Genomic DNA, 14,462 nt, shown 5'->3' with positions numbered 1-14,462 from the left:
ACTCTGTTAACATAAGAACTTACATGAAAGATAAAATAACAAACATTAATCAGTACAATCATATGAAATAAATTAGAAAAATAGTTGCGTACAACATATTAGAGGAAACATGACAGATCCGGTTCTTCATGACCACCAAGGGGTTTCACTGTGTTAATGTGTGCCTTTCTTAGAAGTAAAAGCTTAATTATTTTCTCTTTTCTAGAGTTGAAAGAGTTTTCTTTTCAAAAGCTTCAAGGATGTCGCAGAGCTATGCTTGACCAGTACATAATGCCAGGCAATGGTATAGTCCATGTTTAATGTGCATATGGTGGTCTTAGACTCTGAGTCTTTAGATCTTTTTGTAGGTCCAGCATAAACCAAAGCTCTGAGATTTGCTCCTTTTGCAACGCCTCTGCCTCCTGCACTTAGGCACCCAGCCCCCTTTGACCTTACATGAGACAAGATTAGAAAATGGAACGATGAATGACATGGCAAATCGATGTTTGTGAAACATATAAGGAAATTTCATGAAACTTGAAGCTTTAGGTCTGTTCATACAAAGCAATTTAAATGTCAATTAAAATATTTTTCTGTTCAGTTCTCAATCATTTTACTAGTATAATGGAATCGTGTTGCTGATAGTTTGCCTTTTTCCTGTCATTTCTTTCCTTTCACCAGTTTTGACAATGGTCCCCCAGGACTCCGTTCTGTCAGTTAGGACGTTTTTGTGATCCATGCACTACTGAGCACATCTCTACATCCCATCCCCATTCACAGTAAAATACCACCACATCCCACAGGATTAGGCATGCCTCCTCTCCTTTGACCCTACTTGTCTCCTGCCTCACACACTCACACAAACACCCCCTGCACGCTCACACTTTCTAAACACTCACCACTGACTTTCATTTCAATGTTAAGTTTGACAAGGGGAGTGTGAAGGATCAGCATGCCTAATGCACCCCTCTTTTCCCCCTACCCCGCTTCAGATGTATGCATGTTCTGGGCCTGACAGCTCACAGATGTGACTGACAGTATGTGCCCATGCAACCGAGAAGAGGAGAGAAGACAGGAAGAAATAAAAAAAGGGAGAGAAGCAGTGCTACAGTCTTTTCTGCCACCAAATCATCAACCTCCAGAAACACAGAGACTGAACTAAAGTGTAATGTTGATGTTCTGCGGTGGCTGTAACTCAGATCCTTTTAGATTTAAGGTAAATGTGACACATTGATTTCCTCTGATTGTTAATTGACCTGAGGCTGTTGTTGTCTAATAATCTGAGAAGTGTGGCATGTATTTGTGTTCATCTCTCTTTACTCAGATACCCCTGAGGGCTGGATAGCAAATGCACAAATGAACAGGAATTGTGAAAACCATGATCAAACTTAAAAACATTGCAGTAGTTGGTCACAAGTAATCAAATTAAGTTTATACAAATGAATTTATTAGGTTTATTAAGCTGTTAAGTGAAACAAAAGTAAACCAGTTAATTTTGACAACCTTTATTCAATTACTTGTGACCAATTAACACATCTTTTAAAAAATGTTTTATTTGCGGGCTCTGTTCTCGTTTTCCGTCCACAATCCCACCCTGCTCAGTGTTGATCATGTAAAATCCCACAGAAATACTTACAAATGTGTGACCAAATCTGATAAAGTTCAAAGGGCATTTGAACTGTTCCAAAGTACCTAATACTTCAGGACACTTGTCAGTCTCACTTCTTCTGGTCTTATGAGCAGATGGTGGCGCTGTCGAGCTGAGGTGTGCTATGTGTACTCCCCCATGTACGACAGGGCAGGAGGAGAGTGAAACCACAACGCTGTTTATCAAACTCATAGGAAGTGGTTGTTGTTGAGCGAGGACGTGTCGCACCACCACATCCTGCCGCTGGGGAGCTGCTTTAGATGGGACAGTGTTCACACAATGTACAGTAAACAACAAATGCAGGCCAGATGTCTTTTTTTTCATAGTGTGTGTGCACGGGTGAGTGTGTGGTGTGTGGGGGCTTCCGACATTGTACCTTACAGATCTGATTATTCAAAGAGGAAGTTGTTCGAGTGCGTACCATGACAGATACTATAACGTTTTATTTCACATTTCTCGCAGTTTCTTTTTATTACAGCCTAACATATACTTGTTTTTAGCCCCTGCCATCCTTAAACTAAGTACATCACACTGACATGCACAAAAAAGTGTTTGCAACCATAGCTTCAAATTGTTCCTTTGCAAAGCAGACTTTGTTTTTACATACGTTTTAATGCTTTTTCTATCATATTTATCATATTTTTTAAAAATGTTTTTAAGAGACATATGCAGTTATAAAAGTTTTAAACAAAACTTTGACCCCGTTGTTGGACATGTAAGCTATGAATGATTCAGCATTGTGTTTCATACACCTGCTGCATGCTTCTGTCTTTGTTTCACTCACAGGGGGAAGTGGCAGTGTTCTCTCATCTGGGGAGTTTTCCTCGTTTCTCTTTCTGACTCTTTCACACATGCACACACGCACACACACACACACACTCACAGTAAGAGAGACAGAGAGAGACATGCAGCTGTATTTGACCACAGGCAGGGCTCTAACACAACAGGATGTTGCAGGGTGGATGTGCGAGGTGTGAAGGTTCACACAAGCTATGACAAACACCATCTGATTCTCAGAATGTATTATTCCTTGTTCAGTGGTCTAATAGATGCCAACACATTGAATCCATTGCTCTTTTTGGGTCTGCATACAGAGTGACAGCATGTAAGCCGGGATTTAAACCCACATTTATGAAACTCGACTGCACGACACTCAACCGTGTTCTGCACTGTCGCTCACTTTGTCCTCTTCATTCCTCTCAGATGTCTGCGGTGACAAGACAATGAGGAAACAGAGGGACAGCAGAAGGACGGTCTGTATCTTCCTTGCTGCGGTGTGTTTACAAGCGATGTTCAGATCCATCAAATCGGCGCTGTCAGTCCTGTGTTGCTTTGTTACATGCAAGAACTATCAGGCTGAATTTCCATTAGGGCATCAACCCCCGTTCAGCAATGTCCTCCCTCAGCATGCACCAGGCATGTGGAGGACTTCAAGATGAGCCCACTTCTCATAGCTCATCTCAAATAGAGCCAACATTATGATAATGTCCCTATAAGTAGCAGGGGGATGGGTGCAGTGTCATCTCCTCACAAAGACAGAGCCAGCAGGGACTCCACAGTCAACTGCATTTAGGGCTTTGTTGCTGTCTGAGCTCCCTCGTCAATATTGTTTTTTTCTGTTCTGGGCCGCATCCTTCTCTCAGACTTCATTATCGCTCTCATTAAAATGATCTCTTTCTGAGCTCCTGAATGAAGAACAAAGTCTTGCCATATTGTTTTTCTGCCCCTTTGTCTGTGTGCCTGTATCCTCGAGTCTGGCTGCATATGCAAAGCACGTGTCCAATTGAGAGCTCCAGAAAAGCCAACACACTGCTTGCAGAGCTGCGCTTTTTTAATCAACTGCTCTGAATAGCTTGCGGTTTGTCCAATAAGTCATGGAGGCTTAGTCGTCTTTTTCGTTGTCATTGCAGAAGCAAAGAGGAGAACACAGTGGGACAAATAAGAACGGAAAACATCAAGGTTTTCTCAGCAAATATATTTCTAATGGGGCTTTTTACGTGCCCTTCACACCACATATTGGTAACAACACACATATACAAATGAGAGGAAATGTCCAATAACCTGGATTGACATAAAGAATTATACAAACAGGATGAAAAGGAGGGTCGAGAAGGTACAAAAACCAAAAAAAGCACACAAAAAGCTGCTGAAACCTGCTGGTTTAGTCTTAAATGATTGCCTCTACAAAGGTTTTTTCATTTTCAAAGTATTTTATGAGAAACATTTCATGCTGGGTGAAAGTAAAGGGCTCTCTCCTGGGAACTTTACGTCTGCATTGTTGTAGAATATTTAGATTTTTCTAAGAGTCAAAGATCAGCTGTAGAGAGCGTCAGAAGCACATTGAATTAGTAGGATCAGTTTCTCTATTAAAAATGATAAGTAATGCATTCAACAACTATGGCCTCTATGCTCACTCACAGCTCAACACTCCACTGAAGAAGAAAAAGCATTTTGCTGTAGAACAGATGGAGAAGTCCGTTAAATACTGGAAGAATATCAGGTGAGACTTAAATTACACTTTTTAGATAGCAATGCAAACCTTGAGACATACTTGATTATATTCTTACAATGAAATAAGGTTGGACTTTTCAGCAAGACATCGAGCCCAAACACAGTAGCAACGAGACTCTCAGATGATTTCAGAGAAAATAAATAAGGCTGCTAGAATATTTTGAATTCAGGTTAAAGTTTATTTAAAAAACACAAATGGAGATGGTGAGTATTATACTCGAGTTATCCATGTCACTATCTTCTCCATAAAGAAGATCTCTGCAAGTCTTCTCTCCTAAAAGGATTCAATGCACTTTAGTAAGCTTATTTAACACTGATTTTCTGTGTTAAGCAACCAAATAATCATAACAAAATATGTAGATTTATTGGTCCGGATTTCTACTTATGTTACTTGAGCAATACTGGATTTTCCTTCACTCTGCTTCAAGATGGGTCCAAAATGATGAGAGCACTCAACATGTTTGCTGCAGCTGTTGGCTGTAGACGTTGTTATCTTTGGAAGGTAAATGAAGGAGAAGAGTCCCTTTGTGTGTTTTTGTGTGTGTCTGCAGCCAGAGACGGCCTTCAATGGCGTGCGACCCAAGAAGCCATTTACTTCATTAACCCCTCCAGATCAGCAAGGGCTCCGCAATCAGCCTCGTCACACGTCCCATTAACTTCTCCTTCTATCAGGATGGCCCTCGCTCCTCCTGACACCCACACAGTCATGCGTGCATCTCATTTTGTTTTGCAACACACAACCGCGCAGTCTGCGTTTCCAAAAAGCCCGTCCTTCTGCACTCTCAGATCAGCACGCTCCTCTGCCCCTGTGTTGGCTAACCCCATTACCTCCCCGGGTCCCAGGGGTCCCCCTGGCTCTGATGAACCCTCAGCTGTCCTGTGAGATTAGTGGACTCCCTGAGAAAATCCCTCTCATTGATTGAACGAACGCGAGTCTCTCCTGCTCACAATGTCAGCTCAAGGTTGGCGTGTCCACTCTCCTTCCCCTTCAGTCCTGTCAGGAGTTGCTACTTTGTCATTAATACCAGAGTTCTTTCATCTCCTGCTGTCTCTGCTGTTCTTGTTTTTCACAAACCTACTATTGACATTCACTCGAGTTTCCTTCCAGCACTTTTCTCCACTGGCCCCACTTAGAGCATTTATTAATTGTTAGGTAATTTCCCCCTCAATTCAAACTCATCTTCCCATCTCCTTCCCTCTGCTGATACTTTGTTGTAAAATAAAAACTTCAGCCTTCCATAAGGTGCTTTGAATGCTTGAATTCCGTTTTATGAGTTGCACATGAAATGAAGGAAACTAGTTTTTTTGTTGTTGCATACATACATGCATCCCTCTTGTTGAATAAAGGCGGGAAGAGAGACGAGGGAGTAAGGCCACTTAGATGAATGACTGAATCTTTTTATTTTTATTTTTTTATGCTGAACCTCACGAGCGATGAATGATGCACCAGATTTCCTGTAGCGGTGAATAGAGATGAAAAGATTCTCCAGATATTTGGATCGCTCAGGCAGGAAGGCTGTCCTGCACGCTGCTCCATTCCTTGCCTTCCTCATAATTCAATATTTACAGTTTAGGCTGAAAACGGCTCCCTCTCGGCCCTCCTGGATCCGGTATCCATGGCAGCAGATTGGAGAGCAGAGGGCCTTCTTCGTGTGTCTGTGTGTGTGTTTCTGAGAGGGTAATCTCTGCTGATACACTGCCATTGATTGGTTGTTAGGGAGCAGCTGTTGACCCCTCGATCTCTGGGGTCTCTTTGTGCTTTCACACACATCCCAGATCAATGCATGTGATGATACACACACACACATGACCGCACACACCTGATTTGCTATTCTAGCAGTATTTCAGAGTCGTTTTCAAAATGATCAAAATCAACCTAAATTTTAATGTGACATTAATTTAGAGTTAAATCCCCGTGGCTTTATGGTTTTATGACCATATTGGAACAAATGACTTAATTTATTTGACATAATTAAAATAGTTTCAGAACCCCTAAGGCTCCAGAACGTAGGAGCAATTTTAAATGCTGCCATTTAAAAATTATCATCAGAGTTATTTTTAGACATCAGGCTCTTGTGAAAGAAGTAGTAAACTTCACAAATATACATATACAGTAGATCATAACACAATGCACAATGCAGTGATTTGCAAATGTAATGATACCCTGGTTACGTTGGGACCACAAATTTCAATATACTTCACTTGGATTATATGTGATAGAAAACACATAAGTAGTACACAATTGTGAACTGGAATACAAAGGACACATTTGTTACATGTGAAACTTTGAAAAGGCTGTATTTGGTGCCCAGACTCATCTTTGTAGAAGTACATTTAGTTACAATTATTACACATGTCTTTTGGGGTATGTTTCTACCAGATTTGCACTTCCACAGGAAGGAAAATGTTGCCTTTCTTCTTTGTAGAATAGCTCAAACTCAGACAGAATGGATAACTTAGGTCAGTACAGTTTTCATGTCATGCCATAGATTCCCAATTGACTAGGAGTGGACCTTTACAGGGTCACTTCTAATTCAAGGGTGTGCTTTAATCTGAACCACTCCATTGTTGCTCTGCCTGCACATTTGGGTTTGTTGCTCTTCTTGCAGCATTGCCCAATATTGAGCTCCATTCACCAGCTTCTCTTTCCCTGCTGAAGAAAAGCATCTCCACATCACGAGGCTTTCACTACCGTTTCACTGTTTCAGGGTGATTCGGTATTTATCACAGTGAAAGAGCACCTGAATGCGGTCAGGAGGAGGAATCATAGTGAAAGGATAATGTTTAATAAAGTTATTATGTCAAGCACCATGGAAGGAGTATAAAATGGAAGAACAAACATGACAAAAACTGAAAGCAAATCGAAGGATAAACACAGTGGAGGGAGATTACTGGAGCGGCGCTCAGGTGGGTCTAACTGACTGAAAGTTGCAGGTTTGGGGAAAAACAGGGATATACAGAGAACTGATGGAAAACTGAAAATGAATGTCTGGTAAACACAAAAGGGAAACACAGGGAACCCACTAAACAGAATAATTTCAAACAAAAATTGGCAAAACTTCCAGTGTATATCCTTTTGGTTGTTTTTGTGATTAGAGTATGATAAGTATTTATTTCATACACGATAATTGAGACCATTACAAAACTCCAGAGGCTCTAATGCAATATAAAAATGTGGAGAAATGTTAGATATATGCCATTTAATGGTATATATCTAACATCATAACAAGCATAATTCGTTAAAAAGGAAGTGAAATAAGTATCTAAAGGGATTCAAAACCGGTCACGTATTTATAAATAGAACATTTAGTGATGTTTGTAAAAAGCTGTGAAAACACTTCCTTTGAATCAGAGACTGCATCCATCTAAGCACACAAACACACGAGGTTTGTGAATCTGGTGTATCTCAGCAGGGGAAGTGAAAAGTATCAGCACACGGGCTGCTGATGGCACTGCAGATTTTTAACTACAAGCTTGGAGTTGAGTGTTTACCTACTACTGACTTCAAAGAGCCTCCACCCTAATGAAACATCTCTCTGTGGGCGTTCTGCACAAACACACGCATACATGCACAGGGCTGGGCTGAGGAACTGCTTGCAACTGTGGCTCACCAAGGGAAAAAGGTCGTGTGAGGTCATTTACATGGCTTGTCAGTGCTAAAGTAGGTTTCCAACGCTTGGAAGGTCAGGTTTTGCATGGGTCCGTGATGCAAACCGAAGCTCTGATAGCGATGGAACAACTGCAGCTCGTTCACGGTGGTTTGATGTTGAGTTTTCCATCCTCCTTTTTTATTCTGACATATTAAGGGGAAATCACCAGCACTCACATGCATGCACACAACACCCACGCATCAACAGAGCCTCTTAAGTCTCCCTCCATTCACCAGCTCGGCCCCACGCGAACGCCCACCTTGTTTTACTCTGAATAAAACGTGTGGGCGATGTGAGATGTTGCAGCTTCTGTCTTACTGGGCACACAAGATAAATTGGAAGGAAGCGTCCTGATGCTGTCAGATCTCATCTCTGCACGTCATCCCAGGAGTGCAAACTATTTCCTGTTAAGTCAAAGGTGATCATTTTATTTTTAGGTTAACTCATCCGTTTGCAGGAGGTGTTAAAAGTCAAAACGCCCCCTTAGGGTACGCACACATAGATAGTAAGATTTGTTATCACTCATCAAAGGTCTGTTTCGTCGTCTCCTTGAAGGGAGTAAAGTTGAACCATTTAGTAATCCTGTTTGAATTTGTTTGGAGGTGAAAGAATTTTCTCCAAAGAGATGAGTCTCTAATCACTTTATAAGACCACTGTAGACCAGTAGGCTGGTGGTCTATTTTGCTTTGTGATGTTTAATCTGCTCTGAGCTGCAGGATGGTTTCTGGACTCTCTTCTGTCCAGGATATGCTGTTCTCGTGTCAGCAAAATATGATTTAGCATTTTAATCAACAAGTCCCTGGAAAAGATGAGATCCAGAAGGCTGAATGAAAATGTCTTTGACATTTTTGTAATTCAACTTTGCACCATATTTTCAGCATCTGTCCATTAACTCCTTAAAATATGTTTTTATCAGCTATAAAGCTGTACACTTTAGAAAGATTGGGTTGCTGGATGAGGATCAGGGGTAAGAAGTAAAACAGGATTTAGTTCAATCGTTGATTTTGCTTTTTAGCAACAAACAAATGCCCATTAAGTATAGTGGAGGTTCTGTGATGCTATGGGCCCCCATTTCCTCCAAAGTTTAAAATATTTGTATAACATACATTTAGATTTATGGTTGTAGTGAGAGAAAATGTTGAAAAGTTTAAAAGAGCTTAATAAATTGACTTAATTACTGACTATTTTTTTTGTGAACGTTAGAAAAATTAACTTATTTGGCACAATCAAATTGTTTCACTTCTATCCGAGCTATTTTCGGTCAATTTATGAAATTCAAAGCCAGAATATTTTTTCATAATCACTCCTTTAAACGTGTACGTTTTTTTACTTCCTTACTCTGCAATGTTCATGCATATATATTAACCAGCTGAAGTAATATTTTTTCTATTACTCAGAGCCTTTCTGTAGATGCATGTTGTGCGTCTGCAGAGAAAAGCTTGAGCCCCACCTCTCATTTCCATTACATTAAACTATCAGAATGTCTCTATAAGCTGTCCCCCTTGGAGAAAACTGGTGAAAAGCAGGTGGACACAGAAACGAGGGACGTGCAGAGGCTGTTTGCAGCCAGAAGGAGGCGATCTCGCTCCTCCTCTTCCTCTTTCTCCTCCTCCTCCTCCTCTGCTCTGGTCCGCTCAGCTTGGCCAGAGCTTCCAGTCTGCTGGGTGAGATCATTACCAGACACCAGGCTCCGGGACCTGACATTCACCGATTGGAAAAGCAAAGCGAGAGAGAGGCACACAGGCTCAGAGAGCGAGAGAAAGCCTTGATCCAGTGCAGCCGGCGACCTAAAGCGAGCTAACCCGCGGTGTGCAGCCTCAGCTCCTCGGTCCTCCGCTGCACGGACACGGCTCAAAGCGCGCTCTGTCGTCGCAGAAAATCTTTTCCCCCCTCGTTTGGATTTTTGGCTTGTAGTCGGATGCGGGCTGCTTGTTTTGACTGCAGTAACAGAGCTGCTCCCCCTCCTTCTTCTTCCTCTCCTCCTCCTCCTCCTCCCCTCCTTCCAGCCGAGTAGCGGATTTGCGAGGGATCTCAGCGCCGACTCACCAGCGATCCCGCAAGGCACCGGGACACGCTCTCTGCACCGCTGCGGCTCTCCGGCTGCTCCCGCTTGCAGGAGACCCCGATCGGTTCTCCTTTCTGGCAGAACCTGGACACAACCGCCAAGTTTCCTGCTGGATTCTTCTTCTTTCTTTCTCCCCCCCCTTAATCTCTATTTTTTTTTTTTATTTTTTTTTTTTGCAACCTCGATTCTCATCGGATCGCCCGCAAGTCCTATTTCCCCCCTCGCTCCTCTCTTTCCAACGCGCTGTTGACGCCATTTTCCCCGGGGTTTTCTGTCAGAGAAAAATCCATCCACATTTACTCCCCGGCACCGTTTGACAGCTCCCCGGGAGGCTGTCATCCCATCCGTCGCTTGTGTAAAAGACGTGTCTTGGCTAAATGGATTGTAAATGATCTTGATGAAATATTCACACGTTAGAGCCGACTGTGTGACAACATTAGACATGGGTAAGTAGCCCCGCTTGACTGAGCACATTCCCCGCACCTGAACGCACCTCTTCTTCTGTCCATGTCGGCGTGCCTGCGCTGCTGTTGAAAGTGTTTCTTGTTTTGCATGCAGGTCTGAAGCGAGAGCCGTGCGCGCCTTCAGGTACGGCTCCTCGCAGGGAGCGCGCTGACAATGCTGCTTGCAGTCACATGCCCACAAAATAAGCGGGCAGATTCACGCACGTAGGCAACCCAAACAAGGCTGCATCACCCAGGGAGGCAGCATTTGTTATCGCTGGGTAGCACCTTGGCGCTTGTGCGGCTTTGATTGGGTCTTCTCTACCAACACAGGAGGAAAGGTTCACCTCACTCATCAAAAACCGCTGCTAGATCAGATATTTTCCTGCTGGGCTCTGCCTCCTGCGTCTTCATTTGACATTGATAATCCGTCATATTGTGCAGGGTGGTGAGAGGACGGGGTGTTTGTTACTTTTTTAGGGTGTTTTAGTTGTACTGAACTGATTTGGGCTCTATGGGTTTTGATGTGTTGTGGCGTTGCGTTTTTGAGATTTAAAATTTTTTTTTTTTTTTTTGTGAAAGATTCCAGAAATTCAAACGCTTGAAGTCGTCTTTTCACATCTTTGCGACGCTTTTAGTTTGCAAAGATGGTTCCGAATTCTCATTTGTTTTTACTCTGCAGAATATTGGTTGAACTTAGGTTTGGACTTTGACTAGGCCACCCTATCACATGCTTTGATCTGAACTGCTGTTTGGTCAGCCTTGTTGTTGAAGTTTGTCCTTAGTCTGGAGTATCTTGCAGCCTCGGTCAGGTTTTCTTTTTCCTGGATGGCTCTGTTTTTAACTCCATCCAGTGCAACCAAAGAAAAGCATCCCCGCAGCATGACGCTACCTCCGCCATGTTTCACCACAAGGAGGATGTGTTTTGGGGGGGGGGGTTCAGCGTTAGTTTTCAACCCCACATGGTATTTTGCATGTTGAAAGTTTTGAAAGTTTAAGCTTGTCACTTCTTATGACTTTCTTTTGTGCCACTCTAAACTAAATATCAACATATTCTCTCTCCTGAGTCGTCCACACCTGCTGCTCCTCTGGGGTTAACATGACTCTCTTGTCTAGGTGGTTCTCTGATAAATTATCTTTAGTTTGGTCAGTTCAGGTGGACAGCCATGACCTGCTAGAGCCAAAACACAGCTCCCTTTAATTACACTGCAGAAACGATTAGGATGACTTACTGCTGAGAAACACATGACCGGAGGCTAACAGTAACATTAAGGGGAATTAAATGAAACCAGAGTCAACCAAAGATCAGAATTTTCCCCAACAAACACCCAATCCAGGTGCATGAAACAAAGGATGAATATATCACCTCATGCCTACTCTTAAGTACAGAGCGGAGGTTTTGTGATGCTGTGGGCCACTTTCTGTTCCAGTGGCCTTGGACTCTTTAAAGTACCGATAAATTTAAAAGAAATGTGGTGGCCTCTGTTGCCTCTTGATCTTTTAGCAGGATAGTGATCAGATGATGCAGCATCAGCTCTTGCTGATTACATGTACTTGAAGGTACGGCTTTATGTGACATGCAAACTGTTATGAATCCTGATGTCGTTTTCTTGCTTGTTGAGAAATAAAAGCATAAATACAGATACACAAACCACTGCTAGGATGTAGCTTGATTCATGTCAATGTATTTAGTTTCTACTTATTTCAGTCACAATAACAAGTTTCAAACCTGGTTAGGTCTACTTAGATGTAATTTCAGGTTTCACGCTTGTGTAAAAATGTACTAAATTCAATATTTTAAACTTTGACATGCTTCACAATACTTGCGGTCAGATCAGTAAACCTCAGTTCTTTTTGAAGGACATTTAAAAATACTGTGCTTAATTTCTCCTATTTAATTCATGAACCTTACAGAGTGTTTTATTGATAATGGATCATAGAAACAATCTTGACTATTTCAATTACATTGAAGTCGGTTTATTTTTAGCTTCTTAACACGAGGGGCTCCTGACATTTCATTAGAATGTCTGTCTTTATCTGAGTTCAATGTGAAGGGTCAGAGGTGACACTAGGAAATGGGATTCAAGGTTCTGCTTGGCATCTTTGGTCCAAGGAAATGTCCACCTCACTAATCAAACACTGCGCTTTAATCAGATGCTTCTTCTACTTCCTTCATCTTCATTTATCATTGACAGTTCATCGCACAGCATCACATTATGTGGAGCATAAAAACCCCACAGATGTTTCTGACTTTTTCAGGCTGTAAAATAACATTAAGTTCCTTCTGGTTGCTGAATTTACTATTTGTTCTGTTGGAGTTGCATAAACGAGTCCAAAAGTCCCAGAATCTAAACCCTCATGTACTCTTGTAATAAATCTGATTTGTTCTGTAGTTTCCACTATTAAAACATCACTTTGTTGGCGCTTTGGCCCCTTCGCCTCCTCCCTACTGGGAGTCCAGATAGTTTCTGGACTCCCAGAGAAAAGTAGGGTTGAAGGCTAACGATGAAGGATAAGTAGCAAAATGGGAGTCGGCCATAGACTGAGTGTTTTGGCAAGAAACACCAGGAATGAGTCAGGGCTGAAACAAAGAATGAAAAGCATCTCATATCCATTGCACAGCATGGTGAGGTTCTGTGATGCTGCGGGACTGTTTTCTTCCAAACAGTGTGGGGCCTTGTTAAAGTGAAATACATTATAAATTCTTTGATATACCAAATTGTTTAAAGTTAAAAAGCTGCTGGGTTCTGTTCATTTGGTATCTTAACAGGACAGTGATCTGAAAAAGCATGACTGAGTCATCACTGTCACTTTTAGCCAGACACAAAATCAGCCGTCTTCACTGGCCATCTCAGTCTGCAGTGCTAACTCATTGAAAACCTGTGAATTGAGCCTAAAGATGAGTGCATAATAGATACATCATAGCATAAATGCATTACACCTCGGTGCAGAAATGCTAGAACATGCACGTTTCTTCCAATTTGTGCTCCGTGGATCAATACCTGGTCGGGTTTTCTATTTTCTGGGTACGAGAAAATAGAAACGAGTGAATACACGTACTAGTGTTGTGCCATTGATGAAGGAGAATGTCAGCCTTTTTAAAACTCCAGTCCGGTCCAGGTCCACCTGAAGACGAGCCCAGCTGGAGGGTGGAGGGAGCAGAGCCGACGTTCGGTCAGGTCTCCTGAACATGTGGGAGTGAAGTTGTGGAAGTGAGCTCATGTGGGTGATAAAGGGCAAGCAGTGCATGACCATGTTGAAGGATGGATAATAGAGGTAATTTTATCGATCCTGTCTCGTTAGCACTTTCAGCTCCCCTCTCCCACTCAAAACAAGGCAGCAATTTCATCTTTTTTTCCCTTTTTTTTTTTTTTTTCTCCCCGGCATAAAAAGTACCAAGCTGGCTGTTGTTACTCCCTATTAGGTAACAAGATGCCTGTGCCACCTTTAAATTAAAGCATGAGAAATCGATTAGGTGTATCCCCGTCTGGGCTGAGGACCTCAGGTCGAAATAGGATCACAGGGAGAGGAGAGGGGAGGGAGGGAATGTGAACGGGATCCAAGGACAAATCTAACTGTTGGCAGTCTCTGTGAACAGAATATCGGCACTGGAGCACCTTTTGGCAGAGCGCTCTGAGAGAAAGAGGGAGTGAAGTGGGGGGTGGGAGAGGGAGCGAGGTGGAGGGCGAAGGAAAGTCGTAGCAGAGGGAGAAGACAGGGAGAGAACGGAGGTGGGGAGTGGGGGGTGAGGTGAGGGGAAGGAGGAAGACAGTGGGAGAGTAGGGGAGGTGTTTTTTTTTGCTGACAGCCATTTTGTGGCTTCTGCTGCAGTTAAAATGGTTTAACATTCATCTGCTTGTGCAGGGTGTAGTTAGGTGAGGATGGGTTTCTTGCTACCTGGCATATGGTTTGTCCTGGGGATTTGTGTGTGTGTGTGTGTGTGTGTGTGTGTCTCAGCATGTGTGTGTGTGTGCATCTCTTCATGAGCCAACTCCAAGGACCATAATTTTCAATTATGGCTGCCCCACATGTGGAGTTTTATGGTCGTCCTTCCTGCCACCTTATAGTCGAGCTCATGCATGTGCCATCCATGTTGAGCAGGCGGAGATGGGAGCGTTTGTTCTAGGAGTCATGATTTTTAGAATAATCCGTTTGATGGCTTCTTT

At 42.7% G+C, this 14,462-nt stretch overlaps 1 protein-coding gene across 1 annotated transcript in view; it reads left to right on the top strand.

The window, feature by feature from the left end:
- The first annotated feature begins 6,183 nt into the window (after positions 1-6,183).
- The window catches only part of setbp1 (SET binding protein 1), a 56,338-nt gene continuing 48,059 nt past the window's right edge, over positions 6,184-14,462 (top strand). The window contains exon 1 of the mRNA XM_028032877.1: positions 6,184-10,299. The gene's annotated coding sequence lies outside the window, so the exon portion shown is untranslated. The remainder of the gene's footprint in view (positions 10,300-14,462) is intronic.

Source organism: Xiphophorus couchianus, chromosome 12, assembly GCF_001444195.1.
Source record: "Xiphophorus couchianus chromosome 12, X_couchianus-1.0, whole genome shotgun sequence".
Lineage (NCBI taxonomy): Eukaryota > Metazoa > Chordata > Actinopteri > Cyprinodontiformes > Poeciliidae > Xiphophorus > Xiphophorus couchianus.
This window is presented reverse-complemented; position numbering and strand designations above follow the sequence as displayed.